Source organism: Cygnus olor, chromosome 3, assembly GCF_009769625.2.
Source record: "Cygnus olor isolate bCygOlo1 chromosome 3, bCygOlo1.pri.v2, whole genome shotgun sequence".
NCBI classification, from domain to species: Eukaryota; Metazoa; Chordata; class Aves; order Anseriformes; family Anatidae; genus Cygnus; species Cygnus olor.
The window spans coordinates 28325407-28345192 of record NC_049171.1 but is presented as its reverse complement, the minus strand read 5'-3'; the positions used below and the strand labels follow the sequence as shown (position 1 = coordinate 28345192).

The following is a 19786-nucleotide window of genomic DNA, read 5'->3' as shown; positions in this document are numbered from 1 at the left end:
TTTTTAATTTCCAGCAAATTTATATAGGAAAGATACCTTTGTGAATATAACTATAACAGTCACAGAACTTAAACTCATTATCTGGCATTTTGGGGCCATGTTCTTTAGCAAGTCTTTTCATCTATCTTTGCTTCACCTCCTTGTCTGTGATACAAGAGATCACAGAGATCTTGTTATGATAAAATTCATTAATAGTCACAAAATGCTGAGATGCATGGCCAAAGACTAAAATAATCAAAACAAATATCTTATGTCTGATAGGTGTTTCCTAAAATACACTGATCTCAGTTAAAACACATTTGAAAACAGATCTACTTTGCTTGAACCTACTGCTGTCCTTTCTGTCCTTTAAACAAGCCTTTCAGTGTTGTCATCCATAATACCCTTATGGCTGGATGGGATAACTGGGAGGAAATTTGGACCGTAGAGCTCAAAATTTGATGGTCAACAGTGCAAAATCTAGCTGGCAGTCAGTTCCCTTATTGCTCGATATTGTGGCCAAAAGAAATAATGAAGTAGTCTATTAAGTACTTCAGAGGAATAGAATCTTCCAGAATCTTCCCTCCTAGGGATTGCTTCATACACTTGTCAGAAGTACAATGCTATAAATGCCCTTCTGACCAGGATGGATATGTTTTACTATAAAACATTATTTGAAATTACCCTTTTTTTCCTTTTCTATCTAATACTGAAGGACAACCTTCTTCTCCAAACCTTTCAAGTGTATGGTGTGCGGACTGGGTTATGCTGGTATGTTCAGTTTGGTCATTTTTAGTAAGATTGTTTTGTTCTTTTTGTTATGGCATTTAAAGATTGAAAGAGTGGCTTGAAATGAAAGAATACTCTTATTTTTGTTCTTTGTTCCTTTCTAAAGGAAAACTTCTTTTTTACAACCCATTTGATAAAATTCAACTGCTGATCATCATTGAATCCTCTGAGTAAAATCAAATCCCCAGTGTGATCATGTCACCATCCATTGTGCTGTGGTGCCCAGTATTCTTTTATCTACTGCAGTAAAAAAATAGAAAGTAACCTTTGGAGAAGGAATCTAATAATGGGACCAGATAGTATCATGAATACAAGCAGATAGGCCAAAACCAGCATTGAAATGTAAAATCGGTCTATACTCCACCTTTATAGTGGGCTGTATTAAGAGAGTGTCTACTTTTAGGCCCCTATGAAGGCCACCTGTAACTTAGGTGTTAGAGTGGCTAAAAAGTAATGGTCTTCCCTTCAGACTGATTCAGACCACCATAGTGAGTTGTATATTTTTTCTGTTGACTGAAGAGGCAGACAGTGATGATATGCCATTCCCACAATGTCGATTTCAAATATTTAGTATCAATTAGTAGGGAAGAAGACAGTATACATGACAGGCCTGACTCACACCCACACATTACGGGGTTCATTCCCTTTGGGATCCTAAACATTGACTTTTCAAACACAGAAAAAAAGTCCGTAACACCGGAGATAAGCTAGAAGCAGCTTGACTTCAGGCTAGTGAGGTAGGATATTTTTGTTATGTTTTCACTGCACTTTATATATGCTATTTAGTGACCTTTATGACTTCAAAGTATATAAGAAGTTCTTGGACCAGTTGAGTCCCTGTCACAGTGGTATAGGCTCCAGTACATTCTTGTGTTTCAACCTGTGACCCCATAGATGATATATTCCTTTCTGTACAGTGGTCTAGCTTCAGTGAGAAGGCTGGAAAGTGGTCCTAATCCATCTCAGCCCATTCTGGTTTACAGCAGGACAACTCATCCATTCTCTTGGAGTGTGTGTTCTGGCTCTTGAAGGTTGAAGAGGACTGAGGGTCTCCTGCTAGCCAACATCCCTAACCACAAGACTTTTTTAAAGGAAATGGGCTTCTCAACATCTACCTTTTTCCACTATGTTATATGCATGTCCATTTTCACTGTGCGTACTGAATAGCTCACACTCATCAGGGGTTTGGGCATCTATCTCTGAGCCACAGGAGAATGTAGGAAGAAACTAAACCCTGAAGTGCTCAGGGTAGGATCATCTGAAGCATGTGTGTGGTTACATTCTGAAGGACACTTCTGAGGTACAATTTTGAGCAACCTTCTGTGGCTGACCTTCTTGTGCGCAGGGGAACTGGACAAGAACATTTCCAGAGGTCCCTTCTGACCTCAGTTCTGTGATTATGTGATTGTGAGGCAGAAAGGAGGTGCTGTCAGCCTTTGGGTCTCAAAATTAAACACACATTTCTTAATTTACTGTATTGATCCTAGATAGTATGTGTCAAAATGCAAAATGTTTTGATTTTTTTTTTTGCTGAGCCTACATTCTCCCATGTTTGTTTACACACTGAGTTAAATGTAGTGCATACTGCATATTTAAAAGCAATAGTGACTGTGGTTTTATTTAAATGAATATTTTTCTTTTACCTTTCTGTCAAGCTTGGGCTCTGATAAATTTAGTCTATCGTCTAGCCTACCCTTGGTCTGCAGTTGGTTACAGTTTGACACCAGCCAAGTAATTTCACTTATTTGAAATATGGAAGGATTAATAATTAACTTATTCATAGGGCTGTAGTAAGGTTTGGTTAGCTAGCTAGTAAGCCCTCAGTCCACCCTGCAAGTTTTAATATACATTTACAAAACAGACTTTTCTTTACATTTTCTATTTAATTGCTCTATTTGTCATTATATTTACACATTCATACACACAGTGTCAGAAGGACAGCCTCATACTGCCTACATTCTCCACCAGTTTGTCAAAATGCAGCCATGGTGCCAAAATGCAGGGATCGATTTGTGGCTTCCACTACCTTTAGTGCTTTCTGCCTGTGTGCTGCACACCAGACTTTGTCTTGAGGTACTTGATTGATTAGTGTGGGTGTAGCTATGCCAGGAAAATAGATGATCCCTCTCTTATTTCAATTCTTATTGCATTACCTGAGATTGGGAAACCAATAATAATTAAAATTAGAAAATCGCAACTACTCAACAAAACACTGCTCACACAACAACAGTAATGAGTAACACATACATATCCCATTCACTCATTATCTGGAAGAGCTTCATGCGTCCCTGGGTGTAGTGTGGAGGCTGTGACCTCATGGACCATGCTACCTGTTGTTCCCTCAGGGCCCTGAATGCAGACCCCTTCCTGGGGTCTGGCTGATGGAGCTCGGGGCCAACACCATGGATGGCCTGGGGGCAGCCCCAGACCCCAGTGCCCCAGGCTGGGGCTGCTCAGGTGCCCCCGGCTGCCCTGCTCCTGGCAGGGGTGGTGGGGCTGGGACAGGCCCTACTGCCGGGCCCTGCCCTGCCACCCTAGGGAGCCCCTGCTGCTCCTGACACCCCGGCCTTGCAGGAGCAGCTGGCCCACACTTTGTCCTGACATAAAATCCTAAACCTGTTCAGGATTTAACACTCTGTTCACCTTGTCCTAGGTCCAGCAACAAGACCAAGGCTCCAGTACTTCCTCACTTTAGGCAGCACTTCCACGCACAAGTCAGCCTTCTGGGAGTGGCTTCTCTAGTGTCTTCAAAGCATCTTTTCTCCCACCAAAATATGCATAATACCATGGTGGGTTTCACATAAGCAGTCTCCTGGTCCAAACATTATGTGGGCCATTCAGTCAAATACTTTCTGTGATCTCCTCCAGTCATCCCTTTCATCTCCTGTTGCTTCCTCATGTTACCTTCAGTTCCAGCCTCCAGGCAGAGTTGTTTACTTCTGCATGTTACTTTTGGGTCACTACTAACTATAGCTGATCTCCAGAAAAATGTGGTTTGCTTCTTCCCACCAATCATGCTTAGTGACCTGCTTTCTTACAGCTAATAGCGATGAACATTTCCACATAGCATTTTTCTCTGACAAATTTGTGGAACCCAGACAGGGACATCCAGACTCTTTCACACAGCAAGAATGTAATTTATAAAATCCATCTCCTCCTCAATGTGATAAATTGAATGCTGACTGATGGTGCTGAGTTTCACCCAAAAAATTGGTTTGGTTATTTCAAAATTAACTGTTAAACTACTTCAAACCAATGGTGTCAGCAATTGCAGTACCCATAGTGAATATAGTGGCCAACATATGGAGACTTGTCTTCTTTGTGTATGTTATTCTCCCTATGATATTTGTCCATTATGAGCTTTCCTGTTGTATGGATGCTGAAGGGCTCCAGCTTCAAAAATGCTTCATATGTTAAATATGTATACTTATATAATATATATATATTTATAAAGATAATGGCAATATAAATAAATATTTTATGAAGATAAAGCTTGTGATATGCGATATGCTTTGTTATGACAAATACAATATTTTGCATGTTTATGAACTTATGTGTATGTTTCATAGTTCCCCAAAACTTCATAATATGGGTGTTTTTCTGCCAAAAAAAACAGGCCATCCAAACATTTAGTGTTCTGAATTATACACTGAAAGTGGGGTTTACTACTGAATAGATCAATTTAAAAGTAAATAGGATCAAACCAAATGGATGTATTCATATTGCGGGACAAAATCTGAGCTAACACATTTTCAGGTGGGAACTTTGTGATTTCACATTATTTAATATAATAGTTAAATTGACTCTGATTTTATTTGTGCGTATAATCTATACACTGGCAAATCAGGAACAGATTAGTCTGAAATGAATTTTTCTCAGTTATAGATGTTTATTCTGATAAATTGAAACTTTATGCAGTACCTTATTTGTTACCTGAAGTATCTACATGATTGATAGTATTGAGCATCCCTTTAAAATGAAATGTTTAATTTCAGCTTTATTCTTGTAGAGAAATGCTTTCTAATATTTCTAATTTCAGCATGTATGGATTTGCATTCCCAATATTTTATTGAAAAAAGTGGACATGAAAATGAAGAAATAGAGCACCTCATCTGCAACGAAAACCAGACTGCACATACACAGCAACAGTCATTGTGTTGTTTACACTTCCTTAATTTCCTTAATGACATACATTCATAAAATATAATCTTGTTAAAGGGCTAGTGTCCAACATAAGGTTTCATCTACCCATGCATGAAGAAATGCTGCACATTTCACATCATAAAGATTTCTCTTTTCCATAAACACCTCACAGTTTCTATGTTTATACTCTGATGAAAGTAATCCGTCTTGTTTAAAAAATGGAAAACTTAATAAAGGGTGGCATATGAGCACACATTTACTCATACAAGCTGAATGTGTTATATTTACCTTGTTTTTCTTCTTTGCAGTTAATATTCATGAATCTTGTGAAGTATTTATTTTCCAAATAACACACTTCAGCTCAAATATACATTGCTAATCAAAGTGTCTGAATAAAATAGGAGATAAGACATTTATAATATGTTACAAAATGTGCATATGGCTATTTAAATATTCTCTCTCTTGAAACATATCCAAATTATATTGTAATCCATATTTTTTTATATTCAAGTAAGGAATAAATATATAATACTGTAGCTTCATGTGCATTTTAGAGTAGTTTTAAAGAAACTTGCAGCTAAAATGTATATAAACATATTGCCATAAAATAGTCTCTTTTTTTCTTTAAAAAAAATGTTTGGCTATAGCTTAGAAAAAATTTCGCAGCTCTTCATATGGATTGCTGTGATTTAGAAAACTTCAAGTACAAGGTATATATGCAAGTATTATGAGAATATTAATTTCTCTGACATGGCAGTTCTAAAGCTCAAACTCTTTAGTGTTAAGGAAAAACACAGCATATATGTCATAAGCAGGCAGCAACAAAACAGCTAATGACTCTGGTCCAGTGAAAGGTGAGTTAACCCCTTTCATCAGTTTAGATGATAACAATACACTATGAAGTTCTGTGCTATTCTATGCTTATATGTGCATTCTGAAAGCACGGATGTGCTCCATTCTGGTCCTTTGTTCAAATAAATATGCAACAGCCAAGTGGCAGTTTTTGAAAAATGCAAGCAACTGATTGTATTGTCTGGTAGTTAGGCTTCACAAATCAATAAATCTTCAGTCTGGTAAGTGTATGTGCCATTTAATGTTTCTGTCTTGTATTATTGACCTGAGGTGGGTTGCTCATGCTTTGTGAAATTAGATTTGTAATGCGCCTGGCACTTTTAGTAGCACTGTTACCTCTCATTTGTTATCTAAAATCAGAGCTACTCTTCACTTGTGTTGAAGAGAGCCTGAAGGGATTATGATGACAGGGACTCATCTTCTTTCTTACTGATGATGTCAAAACAAAAGACACAATGTTGGTGAGGATTGGAGACACAGAGATTACTCTCTTAACTGTTGCTACACCCTACTAAGAAAGATAAATTATTCATTACCAGTTTCATGTGGGCTAGAAATTGTGTGTTCCCCTTCTAAAGTATACTCTGCTGGAATTCTTGGCCCTTTATTTATGACAACATAACAAGAAATGCCTACCACAAATAAAATGCTAGTGATATTTCTTGTCATATAGAGAAAACTACTTTTTGTCAATAACTTAGTTTCAGTTAGACTAAAATAATAATTTACCAAGTTAAGCAGTACAGTGGAGATTTCAATATCCTAAGAGGCAGTCCTGATTCACATTCCCTTTCCATTTTTTTGATATTAATGTAATTCAACTGAATTAGGCATTCTTAGACCTTAGTTCATAGACAGTTGAGTAGAGAAGACAAGTGCTTCAGGAGCTGGTCCTGAATGATAACAGAGAGTAGATGTCTGCCTTTTCCTTTTTTTCTGACTAGGATTCGTCTGAAAATGTAAAGAAGCAAATTACTTGAATATGATCAGCAGAGCCTGAGAACAGGCTTCCTGAATCTCACTAGGAGGAGTAGGTACATAAAGTTTGTCTAAGTCTGAATTAGGGCAATGTGAGTGTTGCTCTAAGGTTCAAGGACTCTAGTTGCAAAGAACTAGAAGAGACGAACCTTAAAGACTCTGAAACCAAAATACCATTAAAGAATCTTCAATTTATTAAAAAAAAAAAAAAAAAAAAACAATACTTAAATGCATACCACTGAAATACCAGGAGAAAATCTTTTGGTCATGAGTGGTGGTAAAGACAGCAACCTCAATTTCAGGGCTCGCACTAATTGGCAGTAGAAGGATTTTATTCTTTGCAGTCTCCCCTGTATTAACACTGTAAGTATATAAATTGTTCGTTCCCTTGGCATTCAAGTTAAAGAGTAGGCTTCTCATTAACCACATTGCTTAACCTATTTTTCTTTTAGTTTTCCCCAATGTAGAGGGGGGTGTAGTAGTTCATTTTAGGCCATCAGGCTATGTAAAGGAAAAATAATTAGTGCTGCCTGGTGGAAGTGATAAATGTTGCTCATTATTGTATTTCTTCTGTCTGCAATAGGTAAGAAAATAGAAGATTCTCAATTAGAGGTCATTTTAGTATTGTATTGTTATCTGTACCACATTGCATTGAACAGTTTATTCATGTGTCAGGTGGCCTCCTAATTTTCATTCATAGGATCAGATTTATGTGAGACCCTAAATGGAAGACTATATCTTAAGATGGCTCACATAATCATTCATTCCTACATTCTAGTGCAGTACTAAGCTTCTAACTCCAGAAGTGTCGATATGCTGCAGGGAGTAATAGCCCTTCTCAGGGGCGGGGAGAGAGAGAGAACTGGTAGGACATTACCTACCATGTCTCTTTGTGAGTATATTAAAGTACATTTTCATGCTCTTTTGAGGCAGTTTGTTGGTGAGGTGTTAGGACAATTCAATCCTCAACTTTTGTTTAAATTTACCTTTTTCATTACTGTGTTGAGTGGAATTTCCCCTGCTCAGAATGTGGTATTTTGGATATGTTCTTTTTTTTTTTCATTCTTCATTCTGTTTTGGCCATTCTATCAAGCACAATTTAAGTATACACGGAAAAATTCTTACTGCCATAGGCAAATTGTTAGTATAACCTTATGTAGGTAAACATTGGCTGTCAGAAACATACACAGACATGCATTTTCTTCACAATTTCTATCTCATAGCCGTTTCACATGGGACAATTGTTTCCATACATCCATACACTGATTTCTTATTTTTCTTTATTTTCACTGGTACTTTCATATGTATAAGATTCACTTAGCTGGTAGGTAGATACATGGTTTAACAAAGAGCATTATATATAATATCACAGTCTCCAATGCAACAATACAGAAGATATCCAAACAGTTTGTGAAATTTGAGGCTTTACCAAGTTTTATCTTGGTAAAGTTTCTCTTTTCTGTTTTGCCAGGCTTAGAAAAATGTTAATTTGCTCAGTGGGAGATAATACTAGATGTTTCCTATATAGAGTTATACTCTGCTTCTACTGATATTAATATGAATCTTAACAGTTTTTAAAATAGCAACATGATCCAACACACTTTTTCAGTGTGATCAAAATCACTGTAACTACAAGTGATACTGTAGCTAAAGAGAATGATGTGCCTGATAATGGCGTCATGTTTCTCTCCAGAATAAAAGTTCTCTGACTTGGAAAATCTTGTACTTTTGTAAGGAGTACAAGTATTCTTCTATTCTTTTAAAGTTAAGTTTTGGGTGCTCTATGCAATCAAATTTAGGCTTCAATCTATTCACTGTTCAGCAGAAGTCTCCCAATTTGCCCTTTGTCAACAAAGTAATGTGTTGCTGCTTTTGATTGCTATTTAGGCTTTTTCTAAATGAACAAAAACACCTAATTTGGCTTCCCCAGAGGAAAGCATATGACTTTTTAGATAATAGATCAGTGTTAGGGAGCTTGTTTGCCATTTTCTGTACTTAAATGGTTTCATCTGTACTTAAGGGAAGAACAACAGGTCAAAACCTATTATGTAATGACTCTTCATATAAAGGGCTTCACTCGTTTCTTGTCAGTATATTCTTTTTGTGAAGATTATAGTTTAATTTTACTCTTTCTCTCTGTATGTCTTCCACGCTATTTATTAGGTGTTACGTAGGCTTTAACTGGGATTATATAAGGGGAGTAAAAGAAAAAGCAAACTTTCCTTTCTGTTGTTTTATATTATTAACTAAAATTGCTTGAATGCAATTGTATTTATATTAAAATCTAGTCAATGAGAGAAACCAAATTAGTGGGTAAGAACAAGCTGTTCAAAAGACTGCAAGCACTTTCCAAAAGTAATGTTCATCTCTGGAGCTCTGAGGAGTAGAAGTCTTTTTCTTTGGTATATTATATGGACTCAAAGGCAAGTTAAAGGTGACCATAATGAAAACTGAAATAGCCATGTTCAGGTGGAGCAAATACCCAGTCTGTACATGAACATGAGGCCATGCTATCAAAAACAGGAGAATGTAACAGCATTGGATCTCAAAGGTGAATTATTGAGTTAAAAAGTACAGCTTTTTATTAGCAATAAACACTAGTGGGCACATGCATTCATCTAACAGAAAGAAAAGCCCACAATAATACACAAAGAAGCCTATTGTGATCCAACAGAGAGCATAAGCACAAGTGCAGTTTTCTCCATACTTCTAAGGAAAAACAGGTTGTCCTGAAACCCAGAATTGAACATCTGGTATTCCTAGGAGTTGGTGCCTACTGACAGGATCAAGTCTATAACAATCTCCTCTTGCAATACTGTCATGATCATGAATAATGATAACAATAACTATTGCAATGATGATGAGAACAACTATGAAATTTTGTTGCAGCTTCAAAACTCTGTATAAATATTAATGCTGTTTTTTCCAGTATTGTGCCATTCCCATTTTTACATGTGTGCAATGGAGATGTCACAGTCTGTCAGTCTGTTGTCACAGTGCACTGATGTATTGTGTTTACACCAGTGCAGTCCCCGTGAAATCAGTGGAATTGCAGAGATATGATTAAGAGCAGAACTTCTGCTTTCCTATTAGGAGTCAGTCTGAGAACAGATATCTTCGAAGTCATGATTCATAAAATATATCTGTTGAGGAAAAGCATTCCATTGAAGTAAATGATCCTTGGGTGCATGCTCCCTGTAGTATACCGGGTGATATATGCATTAGAAAGAATCCCATTAACTGATCTACTAAAGGATCACGTAACTCTGGGATTGGCAGAGCTTGCAGAACTGGCACAAGTGAGGAATAAAGCAAGTTAAGTAGAACCTGGCAGAAACAGTCTCAGTTTCACATAAAGTGGGTATGATTAGATTTTCAGCTGGTGACATGCTTACTACACAAACGTGGGTTGCTGTTTTTTTTTATATTCTATGTAATATGTGAAAAACTGTGTGCAGACGTTTCATAAAGAAATCGCATCTCCTATGCAAGATAGAGAATTTTATGCAAGATAAAGTATATTTGTTCTCCCTATACTATCCAATTCTTCTAGTATCTCTACAGCAGAAGAGAAAAAACAGTTTGAATGAGAACAAAAAGGGTTTCCTTTTTGCCTTTTTATTCAGAACTCTTTAGAAAGACTTCTTAGAAAGACTGTCTTCCTTAGGAGATAACATTACAGTTGTGTCTAATAGAAAGAATCTAGGCCTATATGTATTCAGAGACATTAATCATTGCAGTTACTTCCGTTATAGTCCTGTTGTTTGTCCATTCTAAGACCAGTTCTACTCTTTCTTTACTTTCAGAATCATCTGAAAGACTGTAAATGTCATTAATTTTAAGCTTAGATTTAACCAAATCAGCGACAAATATTAGTGTTAACATTCCTTCACTGAAATATATTTAATTCTTTTGATAGAAATGTTAGAATTATACAATTGCAGGGCTGCAAGAGATCTTAGGTCATCACCTGCTCTTTTCCACTGCCTTAGCAGGGCACGCTTACTCCATACTTTGTTATAACTGTAAAGTACATGGTTATGTCCTTTCTAACACGTTTTTCTCACCTGTGCTTAAAAACATGCAGCAAGGGACCCTGTATAAACCCATGAAATCTACCTTAATATCCATCCCATTATAGAGACTTTTTTCTAATGCCTGTCATGGAGAAAAAAACAGACTTTATTGTTGTTGTTGTTTGTAGCAGCCTTCTCTGTGCTTGGAGATTACAATGTGCATCTAATTTGTCTTGTCTTCTTCAGCTCTTTCAATTTTGCCTAAGTGATCTATGATGAGTATTAGCAAAAGTAATTATCTGCTAAAAGAATGCTAACAATGAAAGAATGTATCTTGGATTTGATGAAACCTTTAAACTTACCTTTCAGGTCACTTTTTCAGGTGTCTAGTGGTTCTTGAAGCTTTCTTCTAATTTTGCTTCTCTTGGCTGATGTATTCTTCAATGTGATGTACCATTTCAAGGCTATTAGCATGCCTTATGTATCAGCAATGGTAGAAATGAGGGAAAGTTAGATACCAAACATGTTAATGACAGTAAGGGAACAGAGGATCAGAGACTAGTGAAAATTGATAGACTGAGCACAGCTCCTACTGATTAATAAAGTGGGCCATTAAGAATTATAACGTCATTCATCATTCTTATGTTGGAAGAAAGCAGAAAAATGTTTACATGTCTACTCTCTATATACCTATTTATACGTCACAGTCTTATGCTTACTTTTTCTGTAACAGGATGGCATTGTTGTCATATTTTCAGCTTGTCATCTAGTCTTAAGGATCTTTCTTGTGGAACTGTTTTCAGCTGTTTCCAATAGTCCTAGGAGGTTTCAAACACACTGTGGAGTACATTTGGCTTATAATTATTATTCTGTATTAAGTACTGTTTATTGTGTTAATAATAGATTAATTATTACTAAATTGTGTGAAGGGACATGACAGCAAGCCTGGCAAAACACCCTCATAAAAGCTACCTTGGAGCTGATGATGTACATCAAGCCAATTTTTGGTGAATCTTTATTATATTAAATAATCTGTAAATGACAGAAAATATGTGAATGGAAGAGTAGAATAAATACATATTTTTGTTTTGGTTTTGTTTTTAAAACTACAACATGACACACAAAAAAAAGATTCTGTCCAAGAAAATAACAGCAAAAAGTCACTGTCAGACTGGCTAGTCTTTCAATACTAAAACTGCCTACTTTGGGAGTATAGGTGTAGTAAACAGGTTTGAAATTAAGTGGGTTCACTTTGATGGTATTTAAAATAGCATGTTAGTAATATAAAGCCAAGTTCTAAATGCCGCTCCCTTATGGATACTTCATTTCTTATAGATTGATATATGTATGATAAGAAAAAGCTCAGCAATTTTAATAAAAGAGCCATGCAAAGATGCTGTTATTCTTCCTGGATTAATCAGAACTGAGGAAGAGCTGGCAATTTTTTCTCCGTCATGTTAATGTGAGGCAATTGACATTCATTACACTTTATTAGAACTTGGCCTGTTCTCAGAAGCTCTAGCAAGTACTATGATGGCAGTCTGAAAGTTGGAATTTTGACAAATACCATATTCTAATATACAGCAAATTATGCTAGGTGAAGGTCCACTAAGAAACAAAAGGCAAATAGTACCTCTTTAATGTCAAACTCTGTATTTAATATTATGATAATAGGAAAGTGTATAAAATGTGTGTAAGAAAGGTTTAATACAGTAACATATCACCAGTTTTATTAATACCATAAGATCTGTGTTAAGAAAATGATGACATCCAGGAATATGTTAAGTCACATGGGGAAGACCTATAAGGTTTTTCTATTTCTTGTTGCTCTTCTCCTTCTGACTTGTAATTTTGAATATTTTTTTAAAAGACCTACTTGGAAAAATGGGTGAAAAGAATGCATGTAGTACAAAAGATATGATACTACTGTACAAATCGTTCTGCTTGTATGCTACATAAGAGCTCTTGTTTAAATATCACATGTGAATTTCAGTTCAAACTTCCTCATACATTTTGAAGTGTTATTTCCCACAGATAAATCCAAAAGTCTGCAGAAAATCATATGTTCTATGCATAAAACAACCCTGCCAATAAATCTATAACCAAATGCAAATAAGAAACATTCAATTTAAAAGGAAATTAGTGTTGAAAGTGGTGTCTAAGACTGGTATCCATTAAACTATGTATGTGTGTTCAAACAACAACTACATAGTTCCTTTTTGTTGTTGTTTTTCTTTTCTTTTGTTTGTAATTGATTGCACCCACAATGAAGAAAGAGAAAATGGAGTATGAGGAAGACTTTCAAAGTCAACCATGATGTAATTGGATGGATGTTCTAAAAGCTCAGTTTTCAGTCTTGTTTAGACAATCCTTTTTTGCAACTATTCTTTTCATAGAAAACAATAAACAGTATTTTCAACAATGCAATGTGGAGCACTCAGGAGTCAGGCCAGTAACACAGACCTCCAACTTCCTTTTGAATAAAAGAGAATCAGTGCACTACTGCAGGACCCTCTCTGCAATACAAACATACCAAGCATATCGATAGAAAAGTAGTATCATTTGTATGCTAGCTACAATACTCTTGAGTATGAATAAATCAGATCAACTGCTTATAATCATAAGTCACACTAGAGCCCCAAAGATATTCACGTGCATTATTATGTCTACTTCTATGTATGCTATCCTTAAAGAATTCACTCTCTCTCTGAAGTTTCTCCATCTTCATGTATTTTTTAAGTTCTGCTTTTCCTGCACACTCTAGTAAAACTTATCAAGGAATAAGGGAAGAATTTAAGTACAAATAGCAGAAGCTATTTTTTAGCATTGTTAGGAGGAAGGCTGTTGAGTTCGATGTATGGATATGAGGAAAGTGTCAGCAATAATAGGGAATGTAATATTAGGTGTAATGCTTCCAAAGAACTGTTAACTGTTTTACTTCACATATTGAAGAACAGCTTTTGAATCTTACACAAACACCAAACACTCTAAGACCCAATTAAGAAAACACTCAAAATAAACCGTCAGCAAGACTCAGATTTTCTACCCCATCAGAAGAGCAGAAGAGCCTTTTAAGGGTTAGAATTTCCTTTCTCTTCCAAATCCAGACCTTTGACAAGCAACACATTCCAATAGACACACAAACACACTTTCTTTTTTATAAAGAGCATCAGGAGATTACTAGTACTGCAAGACACTATTAGGGGTCAAAGTCATCCGTGTTTTTTTCCTCTTCCATGCTTCTGTCGACTGCCTTGCCTTGTCTCTGTCTCTCTCTCTCTCTCTCCCCTGCTGGTTTGCATTTACATCTAGGTCACTTCATAACAACTAGAAAACGTGAAATTTGGTGTTGAATGGCTGGAGGTTACAATAGACATTTCATTGATTTCAAATAAAATGTCAGACATAAAATGAAGCATTCATTTCTGTAATTATCACTGCTTAGTGATACTAAAATTTCACCTTGTTGAAATAGAAGAGGATAAAGAAACGTGAATATTTCTATAGAAGCAGCATGTTGAAGTCACTTTTCGGAAGAGAGGGTATGTTTTTAATAACAGAAATATTTTTTTTAGGGAAACAAATAATAAATGCAGCAATTCTGGAGAGAAGTACCAAGAGATCATTAAAACTGTAAGGCACAGTACACATTTTCACACTTGTGAATTGAATGTGCTCAGTCAAAAGTAAAATCACTGTTCTTGAAAAATCTCCTGTATTGCTTGACAGCTGGTTAGATGTTCCCTTGACAACTGCTCTGGTTAATCAAGGGTGTAAATGAAGCTGCTGTTTCAGTGTTTTGCAGGAGTCATTTTAGATTGTCTCTTTAATATCAACACTTTTTCAGTGAAGAGTCATGTGTGTTTTTGTTGGGATTTTTTTTCCCATGATGTATTATTAAGTTGGGTTAGTGTTTGTCAGCTTGAAGGAAAAAAATAGCAAATAGTTCTAAAAGTAATCCTCCAATTGTAACATTAAAAAGTGGACAGTAGTTTAACTGCTTTGTAATCATTTCTCAGAAGACTAGAAACCCCCATCTTCTATCTTCTAGATATTGATTTTTTTAAAAAATATTTCTATGACAATTTAGCTTGCATAAAATTAGAGGCCAATTCTCTTTATAAAGCCTGTTTTGTTTTTTTTTTTTTGTACCCACTGATCTGACCTTTTAATTTTATGTCTCTCCTTAGGCTGTTAGAAATCTGGCTGCACCTACAGCACTATACAGAAAATATAATTACTATAAACTATATTTTTTAAAGTTTGTTTACACAACCGTGAATGCACCATTTTTAGATGATTACATTATGTAGTTATAATGCATGAATGCAGTTAAGAGTCTTCCAGAAGTTCCACTTTCTGGACCCATTCTCATCCGTATTGTCAAATACGTAATCAGTTTAAGATACTTTACTGTGTTTCCCTTGATATAAACTGGTAGCTGAAGCAATCATGCTATCAATTAGGGCTTAAGTCAGTCTTTCCAATGTTTAGAAGAGACATCAGTATGCTTTTTGATCAGACTTTCTATTGTGCTCCTTTAGTGCCACCTGGTGACCAGCTTGAAGAAAAAGAAATTATGATCATTTCTCACGTGGAGAAGTAGCTGTGATAATTTGAAATAAAACCTTTACTTGAGAAAGATTATACCAGGTGACAGATTTAGAAGTGCCTCAATCTTTGCTAGTTTAAGAGGATTTCTTTTAATACAATTTCCAACCTAAATTAATTCCATACTTTATATCTACAATTGTGTCATAGATACAAGCATGTTAGGTAAACATTGCACTTTGTTGGAAATTCAGTGTTCAGTCACTTGATTAATCAAGTTGTAACTAGTAACTGCAGTAATCACTGTATGCAACTTCAGTTTCGTATCTGCTGAGGTCCATCAGTCTTTTGTAAAGAAACAGCCCCTGTAGTAAACCCTTTGTTAATTCTTGTCCTTAACAAGAGCTTATATAAAATCCACAGCAGCTATGAAAAATCATGTTATTCTAAGCCAAATGCAGAAAAGAAGTCTGAACCTCTTCTCATTTCAAATCTGCGGAAACAAATATTCAGCTACATCAGGCCTGCACCTTCGCATTTACAGGAACAGGTTGGGCTCCACATGGCTCCAGACCTAGTTAGATTACTGTAAGAAATGCTCTGTATATCATTCCCATGCGTCCTACACACATACATGTTTCCCATACCTACTCTCTACACACTCAGTTCTCTTCTGCTACGTGAAACCTTTTTATATCATTACAAGTGTGATGTGCATGAATCAGACCAATTTTGGTGCCTGACAAAATAATCCTGCAATAGGAATCATATTGCATTCTATCCAGTCACTGTCTCTGGAAGTAAAAATACGCCGGCTTTGAATGCAACTGAAATATGCCACTGAGATGTGAGGCAGATGGACTGAAATGCCTTCAGCATCTAAACAAGTGAAAAAGCACAACTGAACTACAAATACGTCAAAATTTAAAGATGTCGGTGATTAGCCACTTTTATCTCGGGTGTTCTTTATGTGAGGTCAGTATCTCATAATAGGAGGTTAATTAGAAAAAGAAAAAAAATGTCAAGAGAATAAATCATCAGTTTGGTTTTATCTTTTCTAATATAGATAGTGGATTTTTTTTTTATATATATATATATAAGGTGTGTGTAGTAATACTGCTGCATTTATCTAGCTGCAAGATTAAGACAGATTTAATCTTGGTTTATAGGAGAAATATTATCCAGTTGTACAGCTAGATGAAGAGGCATTTTATTTCAGGTCATTTCTGCTGCAGAACATTTCAAGCATATTCTTTTCTCCATCATTGTTTTTAAAAACTAGAATAATTATCTTTCATATGTCCATATTTTTGTACTTTGTGATTGCAAATGCTGTGGTAAAGATAGAGACAGCATTTCTGTTTAATTGCCATTTTTCATTATTTCATAATTTTCTCAGAAAGCTGTCTTTTGGGCTGAAATTTTCCATGCTCTGTCTCTTTTCAAAAGCTCTTCTAAGCATATGTGAGTAATCTAGCAAACTCAAACAGTCCTAATTTTGTGGTAATGTAAGCATGAAAAATATTCATTTTTCTCACATTTCAAATGACAAGTTTTTCATTTCTGTGACATAAGACAGAGAGAATTTTCATGTATTATTTGCTTGGAAGTTCTTGCAGAGAAAGGAGCAAACGCTGAAGGCAGTGGTGGCAGCAATCCTAACATGCGCTCCGGAATACAGGGCAGTAGATTGCTGCTCACAGCCTCTGCTTTTTTCTCACAGCTCAGTCACTAATCTGCTGGCTGACATCAATCTAATCGGCTCTTCCCTTTGAGTTTTCATTGCCATATCTTAAAAAAAATATATAGCTTTATGTTCTTTGTGAAGTTGAGACCTGATGTTCAAAATCACTGTGTAATAGCTGTTGCTTATAGGTATTTATTATTTCCATTTTTCTGACGTTACTTTAAAAGTAGAATGAATCACCAGATATACCTGAGTAGGGATAACCATGTTAGCATGTATATGATTTAGGATACCTGTGATTAGCTACATAAAGATACTGCAGTAAAAACCATTTCAGCATTGAATAATCTTTAAAGATTATTTTAATTGCACCTATTTTTATTTTTCTGTCTTTTTTTCTTTCCTTTGCAAACAATCTAAACAAGAGAAATTACATACCCAAAGCAGTGATCATGTTTGAATACCAGACATTTGCAATGAAAACTTACAATGCTGAATTCATCTTGGTAGGCTAATTGCTTGAAGCTGATCAAATGACATAGACCATGCTGTTCTATTCTTCTCTATCAGGCAAACATTCTTAGTTATGAATATTGCCACATCACTTAAAGCTTTATTTGTTGTTAGTTGGACTGTTGTCAAATGTGATATGTAGGGTTAAATCTTGAATTAATATAGAAACTACAGAATATGCAGATTCCAGAAATCTTTTTGAAAAGCAAGAATAAGCCAGGGGTGAGGAGGAGGCACTGCCATGGGTATATTAGGTCTATGCCAAAAAATCCACATTGACTGGTATCAAGGAAAGGTTATGAGTTGGTTTTCCCCACAAGAATGGTAAATTTACTTTTACCTGAGAAATTATCTTTATACACTGTGATTTTCCTGGAGAATTACCAGCAGCAGAAATATTAGTAGGAATATTAAATGAAATTCAAGGTATTTTTAACATACCACGAATTGGTTGGAAATCAGAGCAGACAGAAGTACTTTCTCCAAAATTGTCCTTATGCTGAGCATTTGTGAAGTAAGTCACAAATGCCCACTATTTATTGAGGAGGAGCTTGTGTTTACTCAGTCCACATTTTATAAAGAAATTGTGAAAATTAGCTAATCTTCAGAACAGCAGATATTGCTGCTGACTCCCTACATTACAAATGAAATGTTATTGTAACTTTATACTACATAAGAAGGAACTGAAAATATTTTCACTTTTTTAAAACCTAAAATTAAAGAAAAACGAACATTTTTCAAATTCAGTTGAATAGTCTAAGAGTCTAGGTTACATTTTAAAGGGCGATGTAGAAGATGCCACTCAAATATCTGTCTTGCAAACAATTTTTAAAACACTGTTGTTCCTAATTTAAAAGTAGGAAAAGTGTTGCATACTTACAAAGGTGAAATAATTTAACACATTTCAACCCCGTGCAGCAGAATGCAGTGAAAAGTCAATGAGTTAGTATTGACTGAAGTAGCTCTGGAACCAGAAGCAATATAGCCATTAGAAAGGCAGGATTTATTTATATGGGTACATCACCTGCTGATATAGACATACTGCCTATGTGACTTGTGTTGGTGGATGTACTGTTTTTTTCTTGCTCACTCAGATGTCACTGAACTGCAGTTAGTGTTAGAAATGTACCCATATTCATTAGGGGCCTGATACTATATCAATTTATGTCAATATAGTGTTCCCAGTAACTTCACCCAGAGGTGAAAACTGAGACTCTGGATTTCATACTGGATCTACAGATAGGAGGATAGAAAGTAAAGCTGTATACACAAGCAGAAAAGCAAAGCTCAAGGCATAACACAGGATAAATTATACCATGGCAGCATACAAACAGGTGGTGGTACATGAGGAAGTCGGCATTCAAGAGTGTGGTAGGTTTTGCTGCGGTTCATCCAGGAGTAAATTTATCTTTCGAAGTGCTGAGGTATGTCATTTCTAAGAGTCGTAACATGTGCTTGTAGTGTTCAGAACATGATGGGCTTTAAAATATGTTAACTCTTTCATATGTCTGAGGCCTGACATGAAGATTCATTTGCGCCAAAACAAAACAGTTTATGAGATTCCTGTCATTGTCTCTTAATTCAGCTATAAACATGGGAAATTGGGCAGTCCAAATAAATGTAGAAATTTATTTCAGGATCAAAATGTTGTGAAAATGTAATATTTTTTTTTTGTTGAAGGCCTTTCTCTGGAAACACAATTGTATGGATATGACTGAGTAGAGTTTGATGACCTATTGTGCATGTAGTCAGTAAACGTGAACATGGTTCCCAAAAGGAGGCCCATCACATTTTCTTTTAAAGTATGTGAAAATTCAAACCGAGGATGGAAGTTGGAAGCACTTGTACAGAATTATCATAGCTTGGTTTTAAAGAACCTGTCAAGTAATATTCTCATATCCTGCCATCGCCGCAATAATGTTTATGCTAATTCCTTTCTAAATGCTAAATATATATATTTGAAATATTTATATATTTACAAATCATCTTGTTGGATTGGATTTTTGTTATTGATATTATTCATAACACTTCCTCAGATCTCATCATAGAAAGAACTTAAAGAATTTGGGGTGTCTGATTGAATGTTCACTAGTGTTTGCTTTACAAATTCCCTTAACGTTATATTCTTCTTTATCTCTGAGGCTCGGTACCAGAGTTTACATTAACAGCATGCTTCCGAAGTAGTGATAACTATATCACTTTGTAATCTTGCTGCTCTGAGGTATGCAGCCTTTCATTTCTTACTCCATTCTGTTTCCCCTGTAGGGCAGGAAAAGGA

At 35.7% G+C, this 19786-nt stretch overlaps 1 protein-coding gene across 1 annotated transcript in view; it reads left to right on the top strand.

The window, feature by feature from the left end:
• The window catches only part of EYS (eyes shut homolog), an 856207-nt gene that overhangs the window by 722563 nt on the left and 113858 nt on the right, over positions 1-19786 (top strand). The window lies entirely within an intron of this gene.